Source organism: Mesoplodon densirostris, chromosome 3 (assembly GCF_025265405.1).
Source record: "Mesoplodon densirostris isolate mMesDen1 chromosome 3, mMesDen1 primary haplotype, whole genome shotgun sequence".
NCBI classification, from domain to species: Eukaryota; Metazoa; Chordata; class Mammalia; order Artiodactyla; family Ziphiidae; genus Mesoplodon; species Mesoplodon densirostris.
In genome coordinates, this window is record NC_082663.1 from 100675654 (window position 1) to 100703576 (window position 27923).

General features: G+C 39.7%; 1 long non-coding RNA gene across 1 annotated transcript in view; it reads left to right on the forward strand.

Annotated features, from left to right (window-relative positions):
* The first annotated feature begins 343 nt into the window (after window positions 1-343).
* LOC132485360 (uncharacterized) overlaps window positions 344-27923 on the forward strand; it is a 36265-nt gene continuing 8685 nt past the window's right edge. Inside the window, exons 1-2 of the long non-coding RNA XR_009531405.1 lie at window positions 344-459; window positions 4730-4823. This is a non-coding gene — a long non-coding RNA (uncharacterized LOC132485360). The remainder of the gene's footprint in view (window positions 460-4729; window positions 4824-27923) is intronic.

Here is a 27923-nt window from a genome sequence, read left to right on the forward strand (position 1 = left end):
ATGATTGCTACTTAATTTTCTCAGGAATAACTAAGTGGGAGCTACAACATCTTTGTTTAGCAGCTATGGTTTTCATTAAATTTAATTAAGTCTCCCAGAAGCTTTAAATTTAGGGTAACCTCAAAATTCTGGTGGCTTCTGCTAAGTATAATTATATTCCCTTTACAGCTGCCATGGTTTGGGAAAGCTGGCCTGTCAGACTTAAAAGTCTTTAACAAGTTCACCAGTATTTTGGTTTCAGAGAGTCCATTTCCAAGCTCAGCCCTCCCTTCCCTCTCTCCTTTCCTCCCTCCCTCACTCCTTCTTTCTTTCTTCCCCTTTTTGCAGAAGGCTGTGGCTAATGTGAACTTAACAACAGCTGCTCAGTTATGCTTACAACCTCAGTAATGAGTTGAGGTCAACATTTCCGAGGTTACTTTTGCCAGAAGGATTCTAAGACAGTCTTGGTTGACCACTGGGGTAAGTTGGCGTCCCTGAGTTCACTAGATTCTGTGTCCAAAGAACCAAGTGGACACAAGGCCTGGAGAGGATGAGAACAAGAGTCTGAGGCTGCCTTAATGGCAAACACTCACTGCCAGAGGGGAAGGAGACTTAAGTGCCTGGAGCTCCCCCTCACCTTCTGTTTAATCCTTTTTCCTTTGAAATAAGTACATGCTTTTTAAATCTAAATTTAGAAAGGACTGTGCAAATTTGCTGTGAAGGTAGTGCAGTAACATTGCAGAAAGCCTTTTGATGTAACCGTCAGTGTTTTCCAAATGACAGACTGTGTCATGAGAAGGAATTTGCTCCAGGTCGGTTTTCTAAACCCTCACCTGTGCAGTCCTGCAAACTGAGGTGGGCATAGGGAGAAGGAGAAGGAAGAGGAGTTATTAAACAACTACAGTGTGCGAAACTGGTCCTCCAGGCTCCAAGATTTTCATATGAAAAGAGTTCTTCCTCAGAGGTCCCAGAACAATTGCATTTTCGTACTGGTGCTGTAGTTTCATATCAGCGTTTTTCTCGCCTAGCTAAGAGTATAATGTATCATTGCAAAGGTAATGAGAGAAGGTTGTCAGGAGTTTGATGAAGTTCAAAATTTTTTTTGTACTCTTGGTATCAACTACACTTCCCTGGGTCTGAACGCAGATTATCCAGGTCAATTCTATTTCTTTCGAAGTAAACATCTTTCAAGTTGCAAGCAGATTCCTGTACTACTTGTGTGCATTCCATTTGATTCCAGCTGTAATCCTGGGCACATTTAATGACATGCATAATTGTTATGATGATCTGTTGTCACTGGGGATAAATATCAAGCAGTTGAATAAATTGCCTTAATTAGTATTGTTTTAATACAGCTAAACAAACCAAATGTTTTTAAGTTTCATTTCCCTTTGATAGTTGTTCAGTATCTATAATCATATTACTATAATCATTTTTCCTATATCATTAGTTTTCCTGCTATCCATACAAAATAAAAATATTTCTCTCCAGTTCAGGATTGAATATGGACTGGATGTTAGATGATATCAAGGAATTTTATCAAGGGTAGCAGTGGTGTTGTGCTTATGTAAGAAAATGTTCTTACGTTATAGAAATGCACACTGAATCATGTAGGACTGAAGTGATATGCTAGTTGATTATACTATTCTTTTGTGCATATTTGAACATTTTCATGATAAAAAGCTCATGGATTGGAGGAATTAATATTGTTAAAATGACCATACTATCCAAGGTAATCTACAGATTTGATGAAATCCCTATTAAAACACCACTGGCATTTTTCACATGACTGGAATAAATAATTCTAAATTTTGTATAGAAACACAAAAGACCCTGAATAGCCAAAACAATCTTAAGAAAAAAAGAACAAAACAAGAGGTATCATGCTCCCTGAGTTCAAGCTAAACTACAAAGCTTTAGTTATGAAAACAGTACTGCGCTGGCACAAACACAGGCACATAGATGAATGGAACAGAATGGAGAACCCAGAAATGAACTCACACTTATATGGGCAATTAATCTATGACAAAAGAGGCAAGAAGATAGAAAGGGGAAAAAGACAGCCTCTTCAATAAATGGTGTTGGGAAAACTGGACTACTTTCTCACACCTTATACAAAAATAAACTCAAAATGGATTAAAAACTTAAACGTAAGACCTAAAACAATAGAGCTCCTAGAAGAAAACTTAGGTATATGTTCTTTGACATTGGTCTTAGCAATATTTCTTTGGATATGTCTCCTCAGGCCAGGGAAACAAAAGCAGAAATAAACAAACGGGACTACATCAAACTAAAAAGCTTTTGTACAGTGAAGGAAACTATCAATAAAATGAAAAGACTGCCTATTGAATGGGAGAAGATATTTGCAAACGATAGATCCAATAAGGGGTTAATATCCAAAATATACAAAGAATTCATACAATTCAATATCTAAAAAACAAACCACCCAATTAAAAAAGGGGCGAGGACCTGAACAGAAATTTTTCCAAAGAAGACAAATAGATGGCCAACAGACACATGAAAAGATGCTCAACGTCACTAATCACCAAGGAAATGTAAATCAAAGCCACAATGAGATACCACCACCTCACACCTGCCAGAATGGCTATCAAAAAAACAACAAATAAAAACTGTTGGCGAGGATGTGGAGCAAAGTGAATCCTTGTGCACTGTTGGTGGGGATGGAAATCGGTGCAGCCACTATGGAAAAGAGTATGGAGTTTCCTCAGAAAAATAAAAATAAAAATACTGTATGATCCAGCATTTCCACTTCTAGGTAGTTATTCAAAGAAAATGAAAAATTAGTTCAAAAAGATGTATGTACTTCACTGTTCATTGTAGCATTATATACAATAGCCAAGTTATGGAAGCAACCTAAGTGCCCATGAATAGATGAATGGATAAAGAATATGTGATATACACACACACACACACACACACACAGACACACACACACACACACAATGGAATATTACTCAGCCATAAAAAAGAATGAAATCTTGCTATTTGTGACAACATGGATGGACCTAGAGGGTATTATGCTAAGTGAAAAAAGTCCGACAGAGAAAGACAAATACTGTATGATTTCCCTTTATGTGAAACCTAAAAAACAAAACAAATGAACAAACATAGCAAAACAGGAACAGAATCATAGATACAGAGAACAAATGGGTGGTTGCCAGAGAGGAAGGAAGAAGGGGGATGAGAGAAAGAAGGAGATTAAGAAGTATGAACTTCCAGTTACAAAATAAATGAGTCACAAGTATGAAATGTTCAATGTGGGGAATATAGTCAGTAGCAATGTAATATCTTTGTATGGTGACAGATGGCAACTAGACTTATTGTGGTGATCATTTTGAACGTATAGAAATATTGAATCACTATGTTGTGTAATGGGAACTAACATAGTGTCGTAGGTCAATAATACTTCAAACCCAAACAAGCTCATAGAACAAGAGATCAGATTTGTGGTTACCAGAGGCGGGGGTAGGGAGAGGGGGCATCTGAAGGTGGTAACAAGGTACCAACTTCCAGTTATAAAATAAATAAGTGCTAGGGATGTAATGTTCAACATGATACATATGATTAACACTGCTGTATGTTATATATGAAAGTTGTTAAAGTAAACCCTAAGAGTTCTCATCACAGGGAAAAAAATGTTTCTTTTATTTTCTATCTATATGAGGCGATGGTTGTCACTAAACTTATTGTGGTAATAATTTCATGATGTAGAAGAGGCAGATCTTTACGCTGTACACCTTAAACTTAGATAGTGCTATATGTCAATTATATCTCAATAACATTGGAAGGAAAATAAAATTAGCCCCCTCATACACATGCACGCCATAATGCAAAGCTACCGCCTTTGATCCGCACACATAGAGTGATCCCGACCCCCTCTGCCCAGTTTGGAAAGATGAGCAAGGAAGTCTAGAAAATGCTAGGGTTACTCCGCAGTCCTTGTGACAACCAGAAACACCCCCATGTGTCCAAATGAGCCTAGGAGGCTGGCATCTGAGTACTTGGTGCAGGGCTGGGTGGGGTCAAAGGGTGGGAAAGGAAAGGAAACCCTCTGCACTCAGGCTGAGACTGCACGAGATATTCGTGCTGGGGAAAGAAGGGCTCCAGTCCCTGAGGCTGTGTTTCTGGGGCACTGCTGTCCTGTGGCTCTTGCCTCCTACCCATCACATTCCCCTCCATTTCCAGAAAGTGGTTCTTAGGTGCTCCCTACAAACTCCATCTACTTGCTGATGGCTAAAATCCCCGTAAGGCGAGAAAGCATTTCAATCTCTAACCCATGATAAGCTATATAAAAGTAAACACCTGGTTGAGATGAAGCATTGGCATTCATTTACCCTGAGGTCTCATCAGTCAACAAGTGTTAAGTGTTGAAATGAGAGCTTTTCCTAACGAGAGGGGAAGAAGGTGGTGAGGAAAGCGGAAGAGGCCGCTCCTGACTCATTCTGGTCTGTGTGTGGACTGACAAAGGCCTTTCTTGCTTCTGTGGCCTCTGGTGCCTGAGGTAGGGAAGACCCTGAGGGAAACCCCGAGGTGAGCTTTTGAAGCAAGAAGGCTTCCTGTTATATTTGGCCAATGGAAATCAATTTCATTGCTCTACAGGATGAGGTTTTCTTTTTTCCAAATGTGACAGGGGAAGAGGCCTTAGAGGTTCAGAGATGGCAAGTGTAAATTAGGGAGCTAAAACCAGACAATAGCAAGCATGGCTGACACGTGTTCTCCGTCTCCTTAGGCGCTAGGATGGCCACATCGTTTTGGATATTGTAACAACTGCGTTTTCCTCGCGGACTCTGTTACATGGAGACTGGGCTGCACAAGTGAAACAGGTGATCTCTGATATCTAACACAGTGTGTTTTTACCTTGTATTAACAAGGTGCTTTTAAATCCTTGCTTTTTACCATAAATTAATTGTAGTTGTTAATATGCTTTGTCATTGTCTTAAATCATTGTGTTAGCTGTGAGAAGATCATTCAGAAAGGGTTTGTTTTTTGTTTTTTTGCTTTGATAACGATTACTCATGACTGCTCCCTGAACTATCTCACATACAGTATTAGACATAAGGTAATGAGTACATGATTTTGCTCCATGACCAAAAAAACAGTGCTTTGTGCAAACCTGCTTTGTGCCAGGGACTCTAATAGAGCCTAAGCTATGTTTTTTTTTTTTTTTTTTTTGCGGTATGCGGGCCTCTCACTGTTGTGGCCTCCCCCGTTGCGGAGCACAGGCTCTGGACGCGCAGACTCAGCGGCCATGGCTCACGGGCCCAGCCGCTCCGCGGCATATGGGATCCTCCCAGACCGGGGCACGAACCCGTATCCCCTGCATCGGCAGGCGGACTCTCAACCACTTGCGCCACCAGGGAGGCCCCTAAGCTATGTTTTAAGTGTATTGTAAATGGCTTGGAGTGCAGAGGAATAAATTAAGATGACTGTAAGGGGATGTGAGTCCAGCCACATTCCCACCTTTCCTGCCCTTATGCTGTCTCTATTGCAGTCGTTAGTCTACTGAGGATGTGTTTTTACCTCTCAGAATTGTTCACAAGCTATTAAAGTGTTTGCAACCAGAGAGGCTAATACCAGATTGCCCCCTCCCTCTGAGTATGGAGAGATTTTAAAATGAAGAGGGACTTACTGACTTGCTAATAAGTGTTGAACTCTTAAAAGTGCTTTAGAGAAATCATGACCTGGTGAGCAGTTTGCATCTGCCTTCAGAAAAGGAGCTAAGTTTTTCCTTCACTGGGCTTTTATCCGAATCAGAAGATCAGTAACAGTAATGTGATACTGAGACAAGGGCAACAGTGGTCTAGTAATGAAGCAGAGGGAATGTGAAAAATTCTGAAAATCTTGGCAAGGGAAAAGGATCCAGAATCCAGAAGGCCATAGAATCAGTAGCAGTGACTTTAGCAAGTGATTATGGAATCCAGGATCTCTAGAGTAGGTGAGGGCTGCAAACGAATTCTTGAGGGTTTTCGCTGTTTTTCTAATCTTTTTAACCTTAAAGTTGGTGTGTGTTGAGAAAAGTCAGTATCTTTCCAGATTGGAGGTTAATGCACAGGGATTTATGCAGCGGTTTTCAGATCATGGTCATGGAATCAGCAGCATCAGCATCATCCAGGAAATTGCTAGAAATGCAAATTCTTGGGCCCAGATCAGACCTACTGAATCAGCAGTTTGTTTTAACAAGTTACCAGGTGATTCTGATGCCTGCTTAAGTAGGAGAGCCACCTGTCTACCTCCTTTCAGTGGGTCCCACCCACAGGTATGTGGGATTTCCAGAACTCTTTGTAAATTGGTGAGATTAGAGCTTGGTTTGTAAGCTCTCCTGTAGTGAATGAGTAAATAGGAGGTTGAGTTTTGGCAGCTAAAGTTGGCCACAGATTTAAGAACAAAATTTCTTTTTCTAAAACTCTTGGAGATATTTTGCCTCTTCAGTATAAAATATTCCTGAAGCTAAGAAGGAAAGTACTGACTTGAAAAGGAAAAGGAAAAAAGGGTGATTCTGGGAAACACCAAGACACACACCTGACTGGTTATTGGTTGACAATGTGAAAATCACTGTGCCCCAAAGAAAACTTATTTGATGATACTAAATGAAATTTTATCCAAATGAAAGCAAATAACAAGGAAATATGGATGGATAATTACCATGAAATTGTTGAATTTCAGTAAAGGCAATTTTTCATTTGTAGAAATTACATTTTTAACTCTGTACCAGCTCAGAGAAACCATCAGCAGGAAGAGTCATGGGAGTTTTAGTCATTTTTAGCCTTGGATCAGTTATATAGCATGTTTGTGATGAGAATCAAATGGTATAAAGAGTAGATATGAAGGCCCTCTAGCAAATCATTATATGTGTAACATGTTCTTCACGTTAAGGTCAATTCATTTGATAGTATAAGGAATTCCTTGGAATATGGAATTTTATGAATATTTTCTTTCATCAGTGTAACCAGAATTTAGGTGGCTACCATGTGGACAGAATAGTAATAGTGTTCTCAGCCCTCCTCCAAACAATGTTAGGAAGAGTCAGCCACATTCGGGGGTGGTGGTGGTGGGATGAATTGGGAGATTGGGATTGATATATATACACTAATATGTATAAAATAGATAACTAATAAGAAAAAGCTGTATAAAAAATAAGTAAAATAAAATTCAAAAATTCAAAAAAAAAAAAAAAAGAGTCAGCCACATTCATATGAAGGGTGAATAAGATTTTTTGACCACAGAGTTACACCGCTATGGAAAAGATACAAAATTAAAAGTAACCGAATTTTACCTCAAGCCAAACCAAGGCTTTTGAAAATGAGAAGCCTTATATGCATAAAAGAGAAACCATATACAAAACTAAAAATATCACCTTAGGAATGCCTTACCTTTGAGATACGGGGCTCTTAATTTTCGAAAATTACCCCTTCCCTTGTGTGGATATTATATGCTGAGCTAACGATTCCTTATTGAGCATCCTTTTTGGCTGAATAGCTTCCCTATCAAACTATCCCAGAATGGTCAAGACTGAAATTGATTTTTAGAAGATTGGGTATATCAGACACTGACTAAAAAAGGATTCCCCAGTTCCTCATATGTCCACTCTATGACTTATTCTTCCCACTATAATGTTTTAGAAATCAATTTTGAATCAGGTTTCTGTGAGTCTTTTTTTTTTTTTTTTTTTTTTTGCAGTACACGGGCCTCTCACTGTTGTGGCCTCTCCCGCCGCGGAGCACAGGCTCCGGACGCGCAGGCTCAGCGGCCATGGCTCACGGGCCCAGCCGCTCTGCGGCATGTGGGATCTTCCTGGACCGGGGCATGAACCTGTGTCACCTGCATCGGCAGGCGGACTCTCAACCACTGCGCCACCAGGGAAGCCCTCGTGAGTCATTTTTGTAAACAATAGTCTTTTGAATCTTTTTAATAAAATATGTGCTTTCTGCTACTAGATGTCTAGAAAAAAATGGAGTAATATATCTTCCTCAGAGCTCTAGTGAGGATTCTTTTATGTTAATATTCTTTTAAACAAATGAAGCTTCAGGATAAAAGTTCATTCAGCAATGTCTGGGAAATAAATGATAAGCCACAGGCCATATTCAGAAATGCAATCAGAAAAGAAGGCTAGCTTTTAACTTAGGGCTGGTTTTTAACTTTGTGGGACATAAAGTCATGCTAGAAGGCTGGTGATAGATAACTACATACATACATAATATTTATATATCCAACATACATATCTAACTAGGCAAAAGTACTTCTTCCCATGGCAGGCCAAACAAAGTCAGTATGGGAAGAAAACCTTCATTATATTTAAACAGTGAGAATATGTGAGATTAAGAATTTGGAAGGCAGAATGTGGGAATAAACATTAAAATGAGAGGAGGAGGATCTATTATTTCAACTATAAGCCGAGTGCATTATATCATATAGTCCTCAAAAGAAGCATCAAGGATAATATCTCCATTTTACGGATGAAGTACGGATGGATCAGGAATATCCTCAAGATCATGGACTAAAAATAGGGGTTTATTGCAGAAATCTTATCGAAGACCCAAATCTTCGGTGCTGGGATGGTAAAATCCAGGCAATGCCAGAGCCCTGATGGGGTAAACAGTTGATAAAAACATACGTAAGCTGACTGGCACTATTCCTCATTTACTGCCTCCTCTAAATGCTGCTATTCCCTGAGTTTACTCATAAAATCTTGGCCAAAGAAATTGTTCAAAGGAAGTGGATAAAAGTCCAGTATCCAGAATATATAAGTAACTCTTACAAATCAACAATAAAGAGACAAATAACCCAAATAAAAACGGGCAAAGAATTTGAATAGACCATTATCCAAAGAAGATATACAAATGCCAATAAGCATGTGAAAAGATGCTCAACATCATTTGTCATTAGGGAAATTCAAATCAAAACCATAATGAGATACCTCTTCATAGCCACTAGGATGTGGAGAAATTGAAACCCTTATTCATTTTGCTGATGGGGATGTAAAATGGTTTTGCCACTGTGGAAAAGTTAGGCAGTTCCTCAAATAGTTAAACATAGATTTATCACATGACCCAACCATTTGACTCCTAGTTATATACTCAGAAGAACTGAGAACCTATGTCCACACAAAAACTTGTACATGAATGTTTGTAGCAGTATAATTCATAATAGCCCAAAAGCAGAAACTCAAATGTCCATCAACTAATGAATGGATGAACAAAATATGCTATATGCATGCAATGGAATAATAGTCCACCATAAAAAGGAAGAGGCACTGATATCTGCTACAACATGGGTGAACCTTTATAACATTACGCTGAGTGAAAGAAGCCAGCCATAAAAGACTACATATTGCATGATTCCATTTATGTGATTGATCCAGGATAGGAAATTTATGGAGACATAAAGCAGATCAGTGAGCAAAAGAAGGAAATGGAAACTGCTGACTAATGTGTATGGGTGCTCTCTTGGGGTAACAAAAATGTTCTGAAATTAAATAGTGATAATAGTTGCACATTCTTGTAAATATACTAAAAGACCAGTGAATTGTACACTTTAAAAAGGATGAGTTTGTTGGTATAAGAATTATATACTAATTAAAAAACCCTTTATAGCTCAATAAAGCAATAGAAAAATTAACAAAATCAAAGGCTGTTTCTTTGACTAGATAAATGAGATTGACAAACTCTAACAAAAGTGTCGAGGAAAAAGAAGGTTGATAAAATTAAATATGATACAGAAAGAGAATGGTCAGATAAATACAGATACAACAGGAATATTAAAAAATAGTAATAAAAGATTACAGAAACATCTCACAATAGTATGAGCTTGATATATCAGTATTGATGATGTATCCTGCCCATGTTCTCAAATGGCTGTGGGCTTAAGGTTTTATCTTTTCTGGGAGGACCATGTTGGGGGTGTGAGGGTAGGGTTGGGGGGCAACAGCAATCTTTGAAGGGGCCTCAAAGGGAGAAGTCCCATTCGGCCAAATCTGCAACAATGGGCAACCAGCGAACTGGGAAATTCCTAGCATTTCTGCCAGTGACCTGGAAGTTTTGGCTAGCCTGAGTCCTAGCATTGTTACCATCTATAATGAAGCCCTAGTGGACAATTACCACTAGATGGCATCACAATGCAGCTAGCCAGGATGAATTTGAACTGTGCAACTCTGCAACTCTCCGTCCATGGTTATAGAAGCTCGTCCTGGACATTTCGTTTAGTCTCACAATTAAACACCTCTTCATTTACATGGCTGATTTCTAACGTTTGCATTCTACTTATCCAATTGTGGCTTTTTCTCTACTGTGAATGACTGTATGTGAGTGAACTCAAAATGTAGATGAAATGGATACATTCCTTGAAAAATATAAAATGTCACAACTAGCACAAATATAGAAAACTGAAATAGAATCATACATATGAAATAAATTGCAATGGCATTTAACAACTTCCCCTCCCTGGAACCCCAAGCTTAGATTGTTTTACAGGTAAATTCTAAGAAACTTTCAAGAAACAGTTGTTTTCTAACCTACACTGGATATTCCAGACAATGGAAGAGAATAAAAACTGCCTGACTCATTTTATGGATCCAGAGTTAAGAACTAAGCTTCACAGTGTGTCTATGAGCGCACCCTCTGCCAGGAGGGGCGGCTCCCTCAGCAGTGGGCAGACATTGGAGCCTGGCCTTTGCCTACTGAGTCCAAAGGTGTGTCACCAAGGTGCCAGGTTCTTCCCGCTCCCTTCTTCCTCAACCTCCCCAGCAGACGAGAGCTCTGTGTACTCAGGATTGGAGACCTCGGCTGGTATGTGGAGACTCAATGCCATACCAGGACCTCCCGGTTAGAGGAAACTGAGGCAGAGAGAAGGGACTGTACCGCTCCCTCCTAGGGCAGTTGGGTGAGAAAGCCCTTCCTTGGTCTGAGTTGAAATCTGCTTCCCTGGGGCACTCCCTGAGAACAGGACCTGCTTGAACCGCTCAACTGGGAAGGTAAACAACTGGCTGGGAAGAAACAGGGTCTTCTGACCTATCTGTGGTGCTAGGGTTAAAGACTGAGGTCTAGGGAGGTACTGGCTACCACACACTGGGGACCTGAAGCAGATGAAGGACAGACCAAGATAGTGAAGGGTCTTGACTGGAGGAGCCAAAGGCAGCTGGGTTAGCTGTTTAGCATACAGCTGCTGTGGCTGGATAGCATAGGATATGAACGGTGTTGGGAAAATCCCATATTAGCCAGAGGCTTCTCTGTTATACTGATATCATTTGTCTATCGGTGCATATGTAGGAATTTCTGCAAGACAGACTGTATCTAGGAGTTAATTTATCCAAGACTATGCACATGCTCTGTGGGGAAAAAATTAAAATGTAAAGAAAAGGCATAGAAGATGATCTGAATAAATGGAGAAACATTTCATGCTCTTGGATGAAATGACTAATAATATAATGAAGATGGCAATTTTCCCTAAATTATCTATAATTTCAATTCAATCCTGATAAAAATTCTATTTGGATTTTTTGATGAATTTGATAGCCTTTACTTGAACATTTATACAGAATAATGAAAGTCCACAAATAGTAAACCAATATCTTTTTAAAAATTGTAAACACATGAGATCTATGCTCCTAACAAATGTACGGTGCAGTATTGCTAACTATAAGCAGAATGTCGTACAGCCGATCTCCCGCACTTTTTCATTGTAAGCCAATCTTGCAAAAGAAAAGTAAACGGAATAACATTCCCTGGCAGATATTAAGACATGCTACAAAGCCATAGTAAGGAAAACAGTGTGATATTGGTACAAGGACAGACAAATTGAGCAATGGAACAGAATAGAGAGCTCAGTGTGATTTGTATATTGATTGGAAATTAATATATCGTAAAGGTGGCACCACAAGTCAATGGGGAAAGGAAGGATTGTGTAGTATACTACTGGATGAACCGGCATATTATACAGAACAGAATAAGATTGACCTTGTTGTAACACCATATACAAAGGCAGATTCCAGAAGAATGAAAGACCTAAATGTGAAAGTTTAAACTATACAGTTATTAGAAGAAAATGTACAATTTCTTTGTGATCTTAAGGTGGGGAAGGATTTATTAACTAAATCCTCAAATGTGAAATCTTTAAAAAAAAAAGTTGTTTTCGATTCCACCTGGGCAATGTTATTGTTGATACAAAGATTAGAATGTTAACAGACATTATAAATAAAGTGCTAATGCCAACAAGGGACTGATATCTGAAAACTATGGCAAATTAACAAGAAAGAGGTACAAACTCTAGTGGAAAATGGTGAAGTATGGGAAGAGAAAATTTACAGAATACATACAAAATTTTACAAGAACATATGCAAATAAAAGAATATACATTGTTTACGAAGAGGCAGAGAAATGCTGGTGGGCCATGGGGATTTACAAATATACATGTGAAGAGACAAAGGAGTTAATGAATAAATAAGAGAGGAGTCTGTGTGGACCAATAAACTGAGTCCCACCAACTGAGGCGTGTAATCATCTCAGTCTTTGAAGGAGCCCCAAAAAGAAAAGGAAAGCAAAAAAATTGAAGATACCTGTCTTTTTTAGAGCTCCAAACCCACCCCTTCTTTCTAGTTTTATCCCTTGAGGCTCTGTAAATATCTTCTCATTAATTAGGTAACTTCAGAGGCTGTCTTTTTTTTTTTTTTAACATCTTTATTGGAGTTTAATTGCTTTACAATGTTGTGTTAGTTTCTGCTGTATAACAAAGTGAATCAGTTATATGTATCAGAGGCTGTCTTGATGATTATCTGAAGCGATGTATGTAGGGCAGCTGGCACAGAGTATATACTCAAATGCTAGTTTCCTCTTCCTCACTTTAATGCTTTCTTTTTCATCGGCCTTCCCCCTACCAGTTCTTTATTTGAACCTTCAAAAATCTTTCACTGTTGGGTTCATTTCTCTCTGTATTTCTCTATCGCTTTTGAAGCGTGGTCACCTATTCTCTCCTACCGGTGTGTCTCCTCATTAACCCTCTTCTGGAGATCTCATGTCTATGGATGCAGCCTGGGAGAGCACGAGGGGTTTCGGCAGCCACATCACCCTGATGACTCAGGTGGAGTTATTGCCCCCCAGCCCTCCATCCCTACCCCAGAAATCCATCATGTAACTCCTGCTGCTAACGCCCTTTCTCTCCCATCCTCTCCTTGTGCTATACTTTCTTAGCCCCAAGGAAAAAAGGTTGTGGATACCTGTTGGATTTCATTTTGTTCAGTTTGCCCTCAGCCTGTCAACTGTGCTATCAAAGAAGCTCTCCGGGTTTGTATCATTCCAGAATTTGATATACGGATTGGGTAGATTTCCATGGTGCTTCTGGGCAGAACAAGGACAAATTGAGGGATGGTACAAAATGCAGGTTTAACTTCAACGTAGGAAAAACTTTGAAAAATCAGAATGGTCTTAACATGGAATGGGTTTCCATGGAGGGTAGTGAATTCCTTGTCAGTGGAGATGTTCCAAGTGTGGCTGCTTGATCAAGGCGAGGATGGTGGAGTCTCGTGGATCTCGACCCTCCTGTCACATTAGAATCACCTGGGGAGTTGTTTAAAGCTCCCTGTGCTTGTGCCTTTCCCTCATTTAGTCTTCTTTAATTGGTTCGACATGGGAGCAGACCTCAGATTTAAAGCTTAAAACTCCCCAGGTGATTCCAATGTGCCCCCAGAGCTGAGAGAGTCTACTGTAGAAAAAAAATTAAAGTTAAGAAAGTTGGGTCTGACAACTTAAAACTCTTCCTTTCATCTTGGAAATGATGATATTAACTTCCTATTTGGTATCAAGTCGGTGCTTAGGTGCTTTTTGATGCTGAACTCCTTTTCCTCCCCATGTTTTCTTTCAGCTAAGCTCTCCCCTGTGTCCACCCAGAACATCTTTGTGGAAGGCAGGTGGCTGCCTCTCCTGTGGCCGCTCTTCCTCTTGGGTGTTGGTGTGTTTTGCTCCCTTTGAGATCAATTGCCTTAAAGTGCGCTGTTGCCCTCTCACACTGGAAATCACAGCACTTTCTCCAGAGGGACAGTTTTCTGTAGAACTGGCTCTTTTAAATAGTAGCACAAGATTGAAGAAAACACATTTAACTGTGGAAAGGCCATTGACAGTAGCCGTAAGTGTAAATTTTCTTTTTTGGGCCCATATGTTGAACTGGTTTAGAAAGTCCCAGATTCTTGGTAACTTCGTTGGAAAATGCATTAAGGAATGATTACAGGGGCCTCCATTTAGGGGCGCTTGTTAATTATCTCCTTCCTGCAGAGAAAAATGAGGTTGGGTGGAGGAAGGGCATAAGGGGAGAGAGAGAGAGACAGACAGAGAGACAGAGAGACAGAGACAGAGAGAGAGAGAGAGAGACAGAGAGACAGAGAGACAGAGAGACAGAGAGAGAGAGAGGGAGAGGGAGAGAAATCAACTGCAGGACCCCAGCCTGTAATAGAGGTAATGACCTGAAGTCCCCTCATCACAGAGTCAACATCCTGTTTTTCTGTCAAGTGAACTTATCTTGAAATCTGAGAGGCCCCTTCCCCTCTGTCCTTTTCAGACTTGCTGTCTGCTCTTTCCTTCTTTTTAGCTGCCCTGAGAGCACTGTGACTCAGTGCCATTCTATAGAGTTAATTCTTATGTCTCTTGCCTCCTTTCAAGAAAAAGATCAGGGCTTGACATTATGACAGGTCTCCTCAAAGACCTTTGAGAGGGTAAAGTTCTTTAAAATATAATCATTTGCTTCTCGGCGAATAGCAGCAATTCTTGTTCCCAAACTTTAACCTTCCAACCATTAAATGTTAAATTTAAACAAGATAAACCTTTATATTGCCTTAAATACCTTCCTTTAAAAAATTTCCTCTCAGATAAATTTTCCCACCTAGTTTCATGGATTTCTTTCCTTAACCTGACAGTTGGCCATATTTACTCCTCCCTAAATTCTTTTTTTTTAAATTGAAGTATAGTTGATTTACAATGTTGTGTTAGTTTCAGATGTACAGCACAGTGATTCAGCTCTCTATTTTTTCAGATTCTTTTCCCTTATAGGTTATTACAAAATATTGAGTATAGCTCCCTGTGCTGTACAGTAGGTCCTTGTTGGTTATCTATTTTTTAAAATTTTGTTTATTTTTAAAACTAAATTTCTATATTTTTGGCTGCATTGGGTCTTCGTTGCTGCACCCAGTCTTTCTCTAGTTGCGGCGAGCGGGGGCTACTCTTCGTTGCGGTGCATGGGCTTCTCGTTGCAGTGGCTTCTCTTGTTGCAGAGCACGGGCTGTAGGTACGCGGACTTCAGTAGTTGTGGCATGCAGTGTCAGTAGTTGTGGCTCGCAGGCTCTAGAGTGCAGGCTCAGTAGTTGTGGCGCACGGGTTTTGTTGCTCCTCAGCTTGTGGGATCTTCCCGTACCAATGCTCAAACCCGTGTCCCCTGCATTGGCAGGCGGATTCCTAACCACTGTGCCACCAGGGAAGCCGCTATCTATTTTATATATAGTAGTGTGTACATGTTAATCCCAGACTCCTAATTTATCCCCCCCATCCCCTTTGGTAACCATAAGTTTGCTTTCTATGTCTGTGGGTCTATTTCTATTTTATAAATAAGTTGATTTGTATCTTTTTTTTTTAGATGGCACATATAAATCATATGATATTTGTCTTTCCCTCTCTGGCTTGCTTCACTTAGTATGATAATCTCTAGGTCCATTCATGTGGCTGCAGATGGCATTATTTCATTCTTCTTTATGGCTGAGTAATATTCCATTGTACATTGTATATATGTACCACATTTCTTTATCCATTCATCTGTCTATGGACATTTAGGTTGCTTCACTCTTTCCTAAATTCTTAAAATGGGGTGCATGGGAGTATAGTTTTTAAGCCACAAAGAAAATTTTGTTTGTCTGTTACCTCACTGATAAGTGCTTCTGTTTTTGCTGGGTCGGCTTTATTGAGCTAAGGCTGAAATGCGATGCTCTCCACTCAGCCATCTCATTGCCCTCCTGGAACCAAAGTTACTACGTCACCCTTGGCTGGAACTCTGGATTCAGAGGAGGAGAATCTGAAGGATGGTAACAGGGGCTTTGTAGTTATGGAATTATACCCTTTCCTTAAGAGAATAGAGAAAAGCACAAGCTCGTGTTTATGTTGGTCATTTTTAACTCATATCCTTTTTGGGGGGACATTAAAGTGCTGCTCATGAAACACAGAAGTGCTAGGCTTCAACTGTGTGCCTTCAGCATAGCTGGCTGACATGCAGTGCCCAGCAGGCTTCTAGAGCAGCGGTCCCAACCATTTTGGCACCAGGGACCAGTTTCGTGGAAGACAATTTTTCTACGGACCGGTGGCGGGGGGTGGGCAGGAATGGTTCAGGCGGTAACGCGAGCGATGGGGAGCGACAGATGAAGCTTTGCTCGCTGGCCCAGCGCTCACCTCCTGCTGTGCGGCTCATTTCCGAACAGGGCGTGGACCAGTTGGGGACCCCTATTCTAGAGGACAAACCAGGATGATGGGGTTGAGGAGTTTCACTTTTGGCTTAGCTTTATTTGACATCCAAAGATTTCATTTTAGAAGTTTGGTGCCCCAAAGGTCTAGAGATGGATAAGTGTTTATGGCTCCAGGAAGTTCTCAGCGGTTCTGAGCTCCCTTATGAATCATTTGTGTGACTGTAAGAACTAGGCTTAAAGAAGTTCCTAGGCAAGAGTCAGTACCCCTGGGCCTGGTGGAGGCTGACAATGTTGGCATGACCATGTGACAGATGCACCACCTCCTTAAAGCTTTTGGGAGCCTTTCCTCAGTGGAAGGTGCTCTTACCCTGGAGAAATAGGGACTATTAAATTAGGAGGAATTGAGGTGTCTTGGCCCAGCATCCAGTAAGAGGTCCTCAGAGCAGTGCAGCTACCCCCGCTCTGGGTCCTGGCTACCTGGAGCTTTTGGTTAACTTAAAATAAATGACCAGGGGCTTCCCTGGTGGCACAGTGGTTGAGAGTCCGCCTGCCGATGCAGGGGACATGGGTTCATGCCCTGGTCTGGGAAGATCCCACGTGCCGCAGAGCAGCTAGGCCCGTGAGCCATGGCCGCTGAGCCTGCACGTCCGGAGCCTGTGCTCCGCAACGGGAGAGGCCACAACAGTGAGAGGCCCGCGTACCACACACACACACAAAAAAATGATGAAACAAAATCACACACACAAATTAGCTCATGCTGAATGGGTGGCAGCTAACAGGAATCATGTTAGCAGATATGATGGAAATGAGTTTTATTAATTATATAATTTTGAACTATCTGAATTCAGCTAGTTACACCAGACCCATCTGATGAATCAAGAGATCATGAGTATGGGGGCTTCCCTGGTGGTGCAGTGGTTGAGAGTCCGCCTGCCGATGCAGGGGACACGGGTTCGTGCCCTGGTCTGGGAAGATCCCACATGCCGCGGCGCGGCTAGGCCCGTGAGCCATGGCTGCTGAGCCTGCGCATCCGGCGCCTGTACTCCGCAGAGGGAGAGGCCACAACAGTGAGAGGTCCGCGTACCGCAAAAAAAAAAAAAAAAAAAAAAAAAAAAGAGATCATGAGTATGAATAATGCCTTGGTATACATTTGCCTTATTTCTGAGTAAAGTCCATGTTTATATGATAATCATTGATCTTCTCTAGCTACCATTATCAACAGTTCAAACAGTCTTCCCAATTATGTTATTTTCTTGTGACCTACTTCTGAAAACAATGTAGATGCCTTTGATCTAGACTATGATGGTCTTGGACCTGCTCTGCCTGAGTTCCTTTTTTTTTTGTGCTTCTGCTGCTGTGTTCTCTATCACGGAGGGGCTGACCCACGAAGGCTGTGGTTTACCAAAGTCTTGTGTTTGCTAGCTTCTCACTGACTTTAGCCAGCGGAGGCACTGGTGAGAGCCCCAAGGGAGGTTGGGAGAAGCCAGGGTGTTTTCCCTCCTCCCTCGGCCTTGGGCTGATGCTCTGGCAGCAGGTGAATTTATCACGTGGCTCCAGCTCCCACTGTACAGGCTCTCCATGCTTCAGGCTTTGTTGGCTTATGGACCGTCCTGAGTTCCAGCAGTACCACCTCTTCTCTTTGTTCTCCACCCTAAAGGTGGTATTGGCTTCCTGTTGTTGCTAATATCTGGGTTATGACATCATCACCTGTTCAACTCTCAGCTTCTCCATCACCTGTGTTACCCATTCCGTGCCTTCAATCCCCTCTGTTTTAAATACTTGCAGTGGTACATAATCAACCTCCTCATTTTGTAAAGAGGAATTTGAAGTCCAGAGAGATAAAAGTGTGCTTCCTAAGGCTATCTGGAAGTCAAACTTCTAGCATTTCAAGCACTGACAATGCGGTTAAGAATCCAGAAGTAAGAAAACAGTAATTTCTTTGATGTGAGTATCTATCTGAAAATTCTTACACTAATGCCCAAACATCAGCCCCCCAAGCAGACACTCATTAAGCCTATTATTTCTGTTTTTTGCAAACAATTATTCAAGTTGTTGTCACTAAAATTCTCCCGGGAAACTGGTGCTCATATTTGCCTGGTGAACAGCATTGCACCCAGGCTGTTGTTTCATTGACTAGAGCTCTCATAGCCTGGAATGGTGGTGAATGTATCTCCCCAGGCACCTAATTTACTGTTAACTAGAGACTCGCCCAGTGGAATCTGAGTTGATAATTTATAGAAACACAGAGAACCGAAACCCCCAAACACAGGACTAAATAAATTAGTGGTTTCATTTCCCTGACACAATGAGAAGCCAGAAATGGGGAGGTGCCGGCAGTAATCCCAGCTTAACGATGTCGGGGCTGAGACCTTCACTGTGGTGGTGGCCGTGCAGGTCTACTGCTTAGATCTTTCTTCAAGGAAGACTTTGCCGTCTTGAGAGACTCCAAATGCAACGCTTTCAGGATCTGCCTCAGCTTTTGATGGAGGGCCACACTTTTCCCAGGCAGCCCCCAAGTAATGACTGAGCATACCAGAAGACACTTGGGCATGGCCATTCTCTCTGATATAGGATTCATCAAATGGACAGTCTCTGCTCTGGAGGCTCCTGTTGGCTTTGCTGAAATTTTGTGAGATTTGCATCTTAATTCAAGGCTCCTCTTGTTCAAAACTGCCTTCTTGCCCCTTTCCTCTCAAAAGCGTGGTCAGATTTTCAAGTCAGAAAATCTGAAGGCCTTTGTGGCCCAATCCCCTACCCTCCTCCAATACCACTTTTGGTCTTTACCCTCCCAATAATGCCAGAGTTGCACTCCTAACTCTGATTCAGTGTCTGCTTCCTGGAGGTCCTGACAGCGCTTCTCTTGGCCCTTCCCTACTATTTTTTTAAATTAAATATAGCTGATGTATAACATTATATAAGTTACAGCTGTACAATATAGTGGTTCACAATTTTTAAGGGTCATACTCCATTTATAGTTATTATGATATATTGGCTATATTCCCTATGTTGTATCCTTGTAGCTTATTTTATTTTTTCATTAAAAATTTTTTTAAATAAATTTATTTAATTTTTGGCTGCATTGGGTCTTTGTTGCTGTGCACGGGCTTTCTCTAGTTGCAGTGAGCGGGGGCTACTCCTTGCTGTGGTGCACGGACTTCTCATTGCGGTGGCTTCTCTTGTTGCAGAGCACGGGCTCTAGGCACACAGGCTTCAGTAGTTGTGGCACACGGGCTCAGTAGTTGTGGCTCGTAGGCTCTAGAATGCAGGCTCAGTAGTTGTGGTGCACGGGTTTTGTTGCTCCACAGCATGTGGGATCTTCCTGTGCCAGGGCTCAAACCCGTGTCCCCTGCACTGGCAGGCGGATTCCTAACCACTGCGCCACCAGGGAAGTCCAAAAATTAAAAAAAAAATTTATATTGGAGTATAGTTGATTTACAATTTTGTGTTAGTTTCAGGTGTACAGCAGAGTGATTCAGTTATATGTCTACATGTATCTATTCTTTTTCAGATTCTTTTCCCATTTAGGTTATTGCAGAATATTGAGTAGAGTTCCAGATACAGTAGGTCCTTGTTGATTATTTTATATACAGTAGTGTATATATGTTAACCTCAACCTCCTAATTTATCCCTCCCCGTCCTTTCCCCTTTGGTAACCATAAGTTTGTTTTCAAAGTCTATGAGTCTGTTTCTGTTTTGTAAATAAGTTCATTTGTATCATTTTTTTTAGATTCCACATATAAGTGATATCATATGATATTTGTCTTCCTCTGTCTGACTTACTTCACTTAGTATGATTATATCTAGGTCCTTGTAGCTTATTTTATACATAACAGTTTGTACCCCTTTGTCCCCTACCCCTATATTGCCCCTCCCCCTTCCCTTTCCCCAGTGGTAACCACTAGTTTGTTCTCTGTATTTGTGAATCTGTTGCTTTTTTGTTATATTCACTAGTTCGTTGTATTTTTTAGGTTCCTCCACATATAAGTGATATCATACAGTATTGTCTTTCTCTGTCTGACTTATTTCACTTAGCATAACATGGATCCAAATCCATCCATGTTGTTGCAAATGGCCCTTACCTTCTATTTACTTGAGGTTGTAGAATGGTGCTCCCACCTCCAGCATCTCAGCACTGTGCCCATGCTTCAGCAGAATGCAGCACTACCAACTGATTCTGTTCTTCTGTTAGGAAATTTTACCGCTTTCATTTCTTAGGCCAGAACTGTGTCGTATAACTATAGCAACCACAAGGGAGGTGGGGAAATGTTTTTTGTTTTAGCTGAACATATCACAGTCCCAACAAAATTGAATTCTGCTACTGAGAAAGAAGAAAAGAATAGGTATTTTGTAGGCAACAAGTAGTTTTTGCCCCACTTTATTTTCATTTCTGGAAAACGTTTTTTTAAAATTGAAACATAGTTGATGTATGCTATTATGTTAGTTTCAGGTTACTACATAATAATTTGACATTTGCATACATTATAAAATGATCACCATAACTCTAGTAACCATCTTTCCATGTACAAACTTTTTACAATATTACTTACCATATTCCTTATGCTGTATATTATATTCCTGTGGCTTATATATTATATAACTGGAGGTTTGTACCTCTTATCTTCTACACCTGCTTCACCTCCCCACCCCTCCTTCTGGCAACCACCTGTTTGTTCTCTGTGTGTATGATTCTGTTTTCATTTTGTTTTGTTTGTTTTTGTTTTTTAGATTCCACATATAAGTGAGATCAGGTGGTTTTTGTCTTTCTCTTTCTCACTTATTTCACTTAATATAATACCTTCTAGGTCCATCCATGCTGTTGCAAATGACAAGATTTAATTTTTTATGGCTGAGGAATATTCCATTATAATTTTGTAATATTCCACATCTTCTTTATACAGTTGTCTATGTCTATCTTAGGTTGCTTCCATACCTTGGCTATTTTAAATAATGCTGCAATAAACATTGGAGTGCATATATCTTTTCAAATCAGTGTTTTTGTTTTCTTTGGATAAATACCCAGAAGTGCAATTGCTGGATTGTATGGTAGTTCTATTTTTAATTTCTTTAGGAACCTCCATACTGTTTTCCATAGTGGCTACACCAATTTACAGTCCCACCAATGAGGCGTGAGGATTCCCTTTCTATATCCTTGCCGTTACATGTTATTTGTTATCTTTTTGATGATAGCCATTCTGACAGGTATGAGGTGGTATTGGGTTGTGGTTTTGATTTGCATTTCCCTGATGATAAGTGGTGTTGAGCATCTTTTCATGTGTCTGTTGGCCATCTGTTTCTCTCCTTTGGGAAAATGTCTATTCAGGTGCTCTGCCCATTTTTTAAATTGGGTTCTTTGTTTTTTTGATGTTGAGTTGCATGAGTTCTCTGTATATTTTGGATATTAACCCCTTGTCAGATATATTGTTTGCAAATATATTTTCCTATTCAGTAGGCTGCATTTTTGTTTTGTTGATAGTTTTCTTTGCTGTGCAAAAGCTTTCTAGTTTGATGTAGTCCCATTTGTTTTTTATTTATTTTTGTCTTTGTTTCCCTTGCCTTTGGAGGCATAACCAAAAAATTATTGATAAGATCAGTGTCGAAGAGCATATTGTCTATGTTTTCATGGTTTTAGGAGTTTTATGGTTTCAGGTCTTCCATTTAAGGCATGAATCCATTTTGAGGTTATTTTTGTATATGGTGTGAGAAAGTAGTCCAGTTTAATTCTTGTTGCATGCAGTTGTCCAGCTTTCCCGGCACCATTTATTTAAGAGGCTATCGTTTCCCATCATCTTTTCTTGCCTCCTTTATTGTAGAATAATTGTTCATATACATGTAGGTTCATTTCTGGGCTCTCCATTCAGTTCCACTGATGTATGTGTCTGTTTTTGTGGCAGTACTAGACTGTTTCCATTACTATAGTTTTGTAGTATGGCTTGGAATAAGGGAGCATGATACCTCCGGTTTTGTTCTTCTTTCTCAAGATTGTTCTGGCTATTTAGGGTCTTTTGTGCTTTCATACAAATTTTAGAATTATTTGTGCTAGTTCTGTGAAAAATGCCACTGGTATTTTGATAGATATTGCATTGAATCTGTAGATTGCCTTGGGGAGTATGGTCAATTTAATAATATTCATTCTTCCAATCTATAAGCATAGTATATTGTTCCATTTGTTCGTGTTGTCTTCAGTTTCTTTCATCAAGGTTTTACAGTTTTCCAAGTACAAGTCTTTTACCTCTTTGGTTAGATTTATTCCTGGGTATTTATTCTTTTGATGCAATTGTAGATGGGATTGTTTTCTTAATTTCTCTTTTTGATAGTTCATTGTTAGTGTATAGAAGCACAACAGATTTCTGTATATTAATTTTGTATCCTGCAACTTTACTGAATTTATTTATTAGTTCTGATTTTTTTTGGTGGCATCTTTACGATCTTCTATATATAGTATTATGTCATCTGCAAACAGTGATAGTTTTACTTCTTTCTTTCCATTTTGGATTCCTTTTATTTCTTTTTCTTGTCTGATTTCTGTAGCTAGTGTTTCCAATACTATGTTGAATAAAAGTGGTGAGAGTGGGCATCCTGGTCTTGTTCCTGATAGAGGAAATGGTTTTAGCTTTTCACTGTTGAGTATGGTGTTGGCTGTAGGCTTGTGATATTTGGACTTTATTATATTGAGGATATTCCCTCTCTACCTACTTTCTGGAGAGTTTTTACCCTAAGTGGATGTTGAGTTTTATCAAAAGCCTTTTCTACATCTATTGAGATAATTATATAGTTTTTGTTCTTCAGTTTGTTAGTGTGGTGTTCACCTTATTGATTTGTGGATATGGATCCATCCTTGAAACCCTGGAATAAATCCCACTTGATCATGGTGGATGATCCTTTTAATGTATTGTTGAATTTGGTTTGCTAATATTTTGTTGAGGATTTTTGCTTCTATATTCATCAGTGATATTGGCTTGCAGTTTTGTTTTTTTGTGGTGTCTTTGGTACCTGGTTTTGGTATCAGGGTAATGCTGGCCTCACAATGAGTACCTTCCTCTGCAGTTTTAGGGAATAGTTTGAGAAGGATAAGTGTTAACTCTTCTCTAAATGTTTGGTAGAATTCTCCTGTGAAGCCATCTGTTCCTGGACTGTTCTTTGTTTGGAGTTTTGTTTGTTTGTTTGTTTATTACTGATTCAATTTTATTCCTGGTAATTGGTCTGCTCATATTTTTTATTTCTTCCTGATTCAGTCTTGGAGGATTGTGTGTTTCTAGGAATTTATCCATTTCTTCTAGGTTGTCCATATTTTTAGCATATAATTGTTTATAGTAATCTCTTATGATCCTTTTTATTTTGGTGATGTTTGTTGTAACTTTTCTTTCCTTTCTGATTTTAGTCACTTGGGCCCTATCTTTTTTTCTTGGTTAATCTAGCTAAAGGTTTATCAACTTTGTTCATCTTGTCAAAGACCAGCTCTTAGTTTCATTGATCTTTTGGTTTTTTAGTCTCTATATTTCATTTATTTCTGCTCTGAGCTTTATGATTTTTTTCCTTCTATTAATTTTGGCTTTGTTTTATCCTTTTTTAGTTCCTTTAGGTAAAGTTAGGTTGTTTACTTGAGATTTTTCTTGTTTACTGAGGTAGGCTTGTATTGCTATAAACTTCCCTCTTTGAACTGCTTTTGCTGTGTCCCATAGATTTTGGATCATTGTTTCCATTTTCATTTGCCTCTAGGTATTTTTTGATTGCCTCTTTGATTTCTTCAGTGACCCATTGGTTGTTTAGTAGCCTATTGCTTAGCCTCCACATGTTTGTGTTTTTTTGTAGTTTTTTTCTTGTAGTTGATTTCTAGTCTCATAGCATTGTGGTCAGAAAAAATGCTTGATATGATTTCAGTATTTGTAAACTTGTTGAGACTTGTTCTATGCCTAGCATGTGATCTATCCTGGAGAATGTTCCACGTGAACTTGAAAAGATTGTGTATTCTCCTGCTTTTGCATGAAGTGTTCTATAGATATCTATTAAGTCCATGAGGTCTAATGTGTGATTTAAGGCGAGTGTTTATTGATTTTTCTGTCTGGATGATCTGTCCATTGATGTATGTGGGGTGTTAAAGTCCCCTACTATTATTGTGTTATTGTTGATTTCTCCCTTTATGTCTGTTAATATTCGCCTTATATATTGAGGCGCTCCTATTTTGGGTGCATATATATTTACAATTGTTATATCTTCTTCTTGGATTGATTGATGATCATTTTGTAGTGTCCTTCTTTGTCTCTTGTAACAGTCTTTATTTTATTTTTTAACTTTTTATTTTATATTGGAGTATAGTTGATTAACAATGTTGTGTTACTTTCAGGTGTACAGCAAAGTGATTCAGTTATACATATACATGTATCTATTCTTTTTCAAATTCTTTTCGCAATTAGATTGTTATAGAATATTAAGCAGAGTTCCTTGTGCTATACAGTAGGTCCTTGTTGGTTATCCATTTTAAATATAGCAGTGTGTACATGTCAATCCCAAACTCTCTAATATCCCTCCTGCCACCCTTCTCCCCTGGTAACCATAAATTCATTCTCTAAGTTTGTGAATCTGTTTCTGTTTTGTAAATAAGTTCATTTGTATCATTTTTTAAGATTTCGCATATAAGCAATATCATACGATATTTCTCTTTCTCTGTCTGACTTACTTCACTCAGTATGTTGATCTCTAGGTCCGTCCATGTTGCTGCAAGTGGCATTATTTTATTCTTTTTAATGGCTGAGTAATATTCCATTGTATATATGTACCACGTCTTTTTTATCCATTCTTCTGTCGGTGGACATTTAGGTTGCTTCCATGTCTTGACTATTGTAAACAGCACTGCAATGAACATTGTATCCTTTTGAACCATGTTTTTCTCCAGGTATATTCCCAGGAGTAGGATTGCAGAATCACATGCTAGGTCTCTTTTTAGTTTCTTAAGGAACCTTCAAACTGTTCTCCATAGTGGCTGCACCAATTTACATTCCCACCAACAGGTTCCCTTCTCTCCACACCCTGTTCAGCATTTATTGTTTGTGGATTTTTAACAGTCTTTATTTTAAAGTCTATTTTGTCAGATTTAAGTATTGTATTTTGGCTTTCTTTCAATTTCCATTTACGTGTAATACCTTTTTCCATCCCCACACATTTATTCTGTGTGTCATTAGATCTGAAGTGAGTTCCTTGTAGGCAGCATATATATGGGTCTTGTTTTGTCTAATCCATTCAGGTACCTTATGTCTTTTGACTAGAACATCTAGTCCATTTATATTTTAAGTAAGAATTGATAGGTATGTACTTTTTGCCATTTTCTTAATTGTTTTGGGGTGGTTTTTGTAGTTCTTTTTTTTCCTTTCTTCTTTTGCTGCCTTCTCTTGTGATTTCATGGCTACCTTTATACTGTGTTTGGACTCCTTTTTCTCTATTTTTGTATCTGTTATGGGTTTTTGTTTGTGGTGACCATATATATATATATATATATATATATATATATATATGTTTATTTTAAGTTTATGATCTTTTAAGGTTGAATGCATTCTTACAACCCTGCATTTTTACTCACCCTCTGTTGCCCTGTGCATGCTTAATGTTCTTGACATCATATTTTACATCTTTTTATGTATCCCTTAATTACTTATTGTGGATAAAGATGATTTTTACTACTTTTGTCTTCAACCTTCCTACTAGCTTAATAAGTAATTGATCTCCTACCTTTACTGTCTGTTTGCCTTTACCAATGGAATTTTTCCTTTTATAATTTTTATATTTCTAATTCTGGTCTTTTCTGCTTAGAGAAGTCCCTTTGACATTTCTTGTAAGGTGAGTTTAGTGGTGCTGAGCTCTTTTAGCTTCTGTTTGTCTGTAAAACTCTTTATCTTTCCTTTATATCCAAATGACAACTTTGACAGGTAGAGTATTCTTGGTTGTGTTTTTTCCTTCATCACTTTTTTTTTTTTTTGGCTGTGACATGTGGTTTGTGGGGTCTTAGTTCCCCGACCAGGGATTGAACCCAGTCTCTCGGCAGCAAGAGCATGGAGTCCCAGCCACTGGACTGCCAAGGAACTCCCTCCTATCATCACTTTGAATATATCATGCTACTCCCTTCTGGCCTGCAAAATTTCTGCTGAAAAGTCAGCTGATAGTCATATGGGAGTTCCCTTGTGTGTAACTAGCTGCTTTCCTCTTGCTGCTTTTAAGACTCTCTCTTTATCTTTAATTTTTGCCATTTAAATTACAGTGTATCTTGGTGTGGACCTCTTTGGGTTAATCCTGTTTGGGACTCCCTGTGCTTCTTGGAACTGGATGTCTGTTTCCTTCACTCAGGTTAGGAAAGTTTTCAGCTATTATTTCTTCAGATAAAGTCTCTGTTCCTTTCTCTCTCCTACTTCTAGGACGCTTATAATGTGAATGTTCGTACTCTTGATGTTGTCCCAGAGGTGTCTTAAACTATCCTCATTTAAAAAAAATTTTTTTTTCTGTTCACCTTCAGTGATTTCCACTACTCTGTCCTCCAATTCACTGAGCTGTTCCTCTGTATCATCTGATCTACTGTTGATTCCTTCTAGTGTATTTTTATTTCAGTTATTGTATTCTTTAGCTCTCTTTGGTTTTTCTTCATATTTTCTAACTTTTTGTTAAATTTATCACTATGTTTCTCTATTCTTCACCTGAGTTCATTAAGCATCTTTATGATCATTACCTCGAACTTTTTATTGGGTAGACTGCTTATCTCCACTTCATTTAGTTCTTTTTCTGATGTTTGCCTTGTTTATTCATTTGGCATATATTTCTCTGTCTCCTCATTTTGCCTAATTCTCTGTTTATTTCTATGTATTCAGTAGATTGGTTATGCTTCCCAATCTTGGAGAAGTGGCCATATTAGAGACATACTATGGGGCCTAGCAGCACGTTCCCCTCTGGTCTTCAGAGATATATGCTTTAGGAGTACTCTTATGTGGGCTGTGTGGGCCCTTCTTTATGGTGGGGCTGACTATTGTGGGTGTGCTAGTAGACAGGGTTTGACTGCCACACCTCCCAGCCAGGTTGGCTGCCAGGCTTACCTTGTGAAGTGGATGCTGACCTGCTGGTGGGTGGGGATAAGTCTCAGCATGGCTGGCTGTGTGGCCTTGTGGGTCCTGGGGCCAGTGTTGGCTCTCTGATGGTCAGGGCTGGGTCCCTACTAGGCTGGCTGTGGGGCTGGGGAGGCTCGGGGCTGGCACTGGGTGGGCCGGTAAGCCCCTGGCACTAATAAGCTAGCAGATGGACTCCAAAGTGGTGCTTACCAGTTCCAGTGTCCTCATGGTAGAACGAGCTCCCCAAAATGGCTGGCACCAGTGTTTATGTCCCCAGGGGGAGTCCCATTAGCCTCTTGCCTCTTTGGGAGGCTCTCCAAGATCAGCAAGTGGGTCTGACCCAAATTCCTTTCAAATTACTGCTTCTGCACAGGGATTTGGAGTATGTGAAATTTTGCATGTGCCCTTTAAGCTATTTC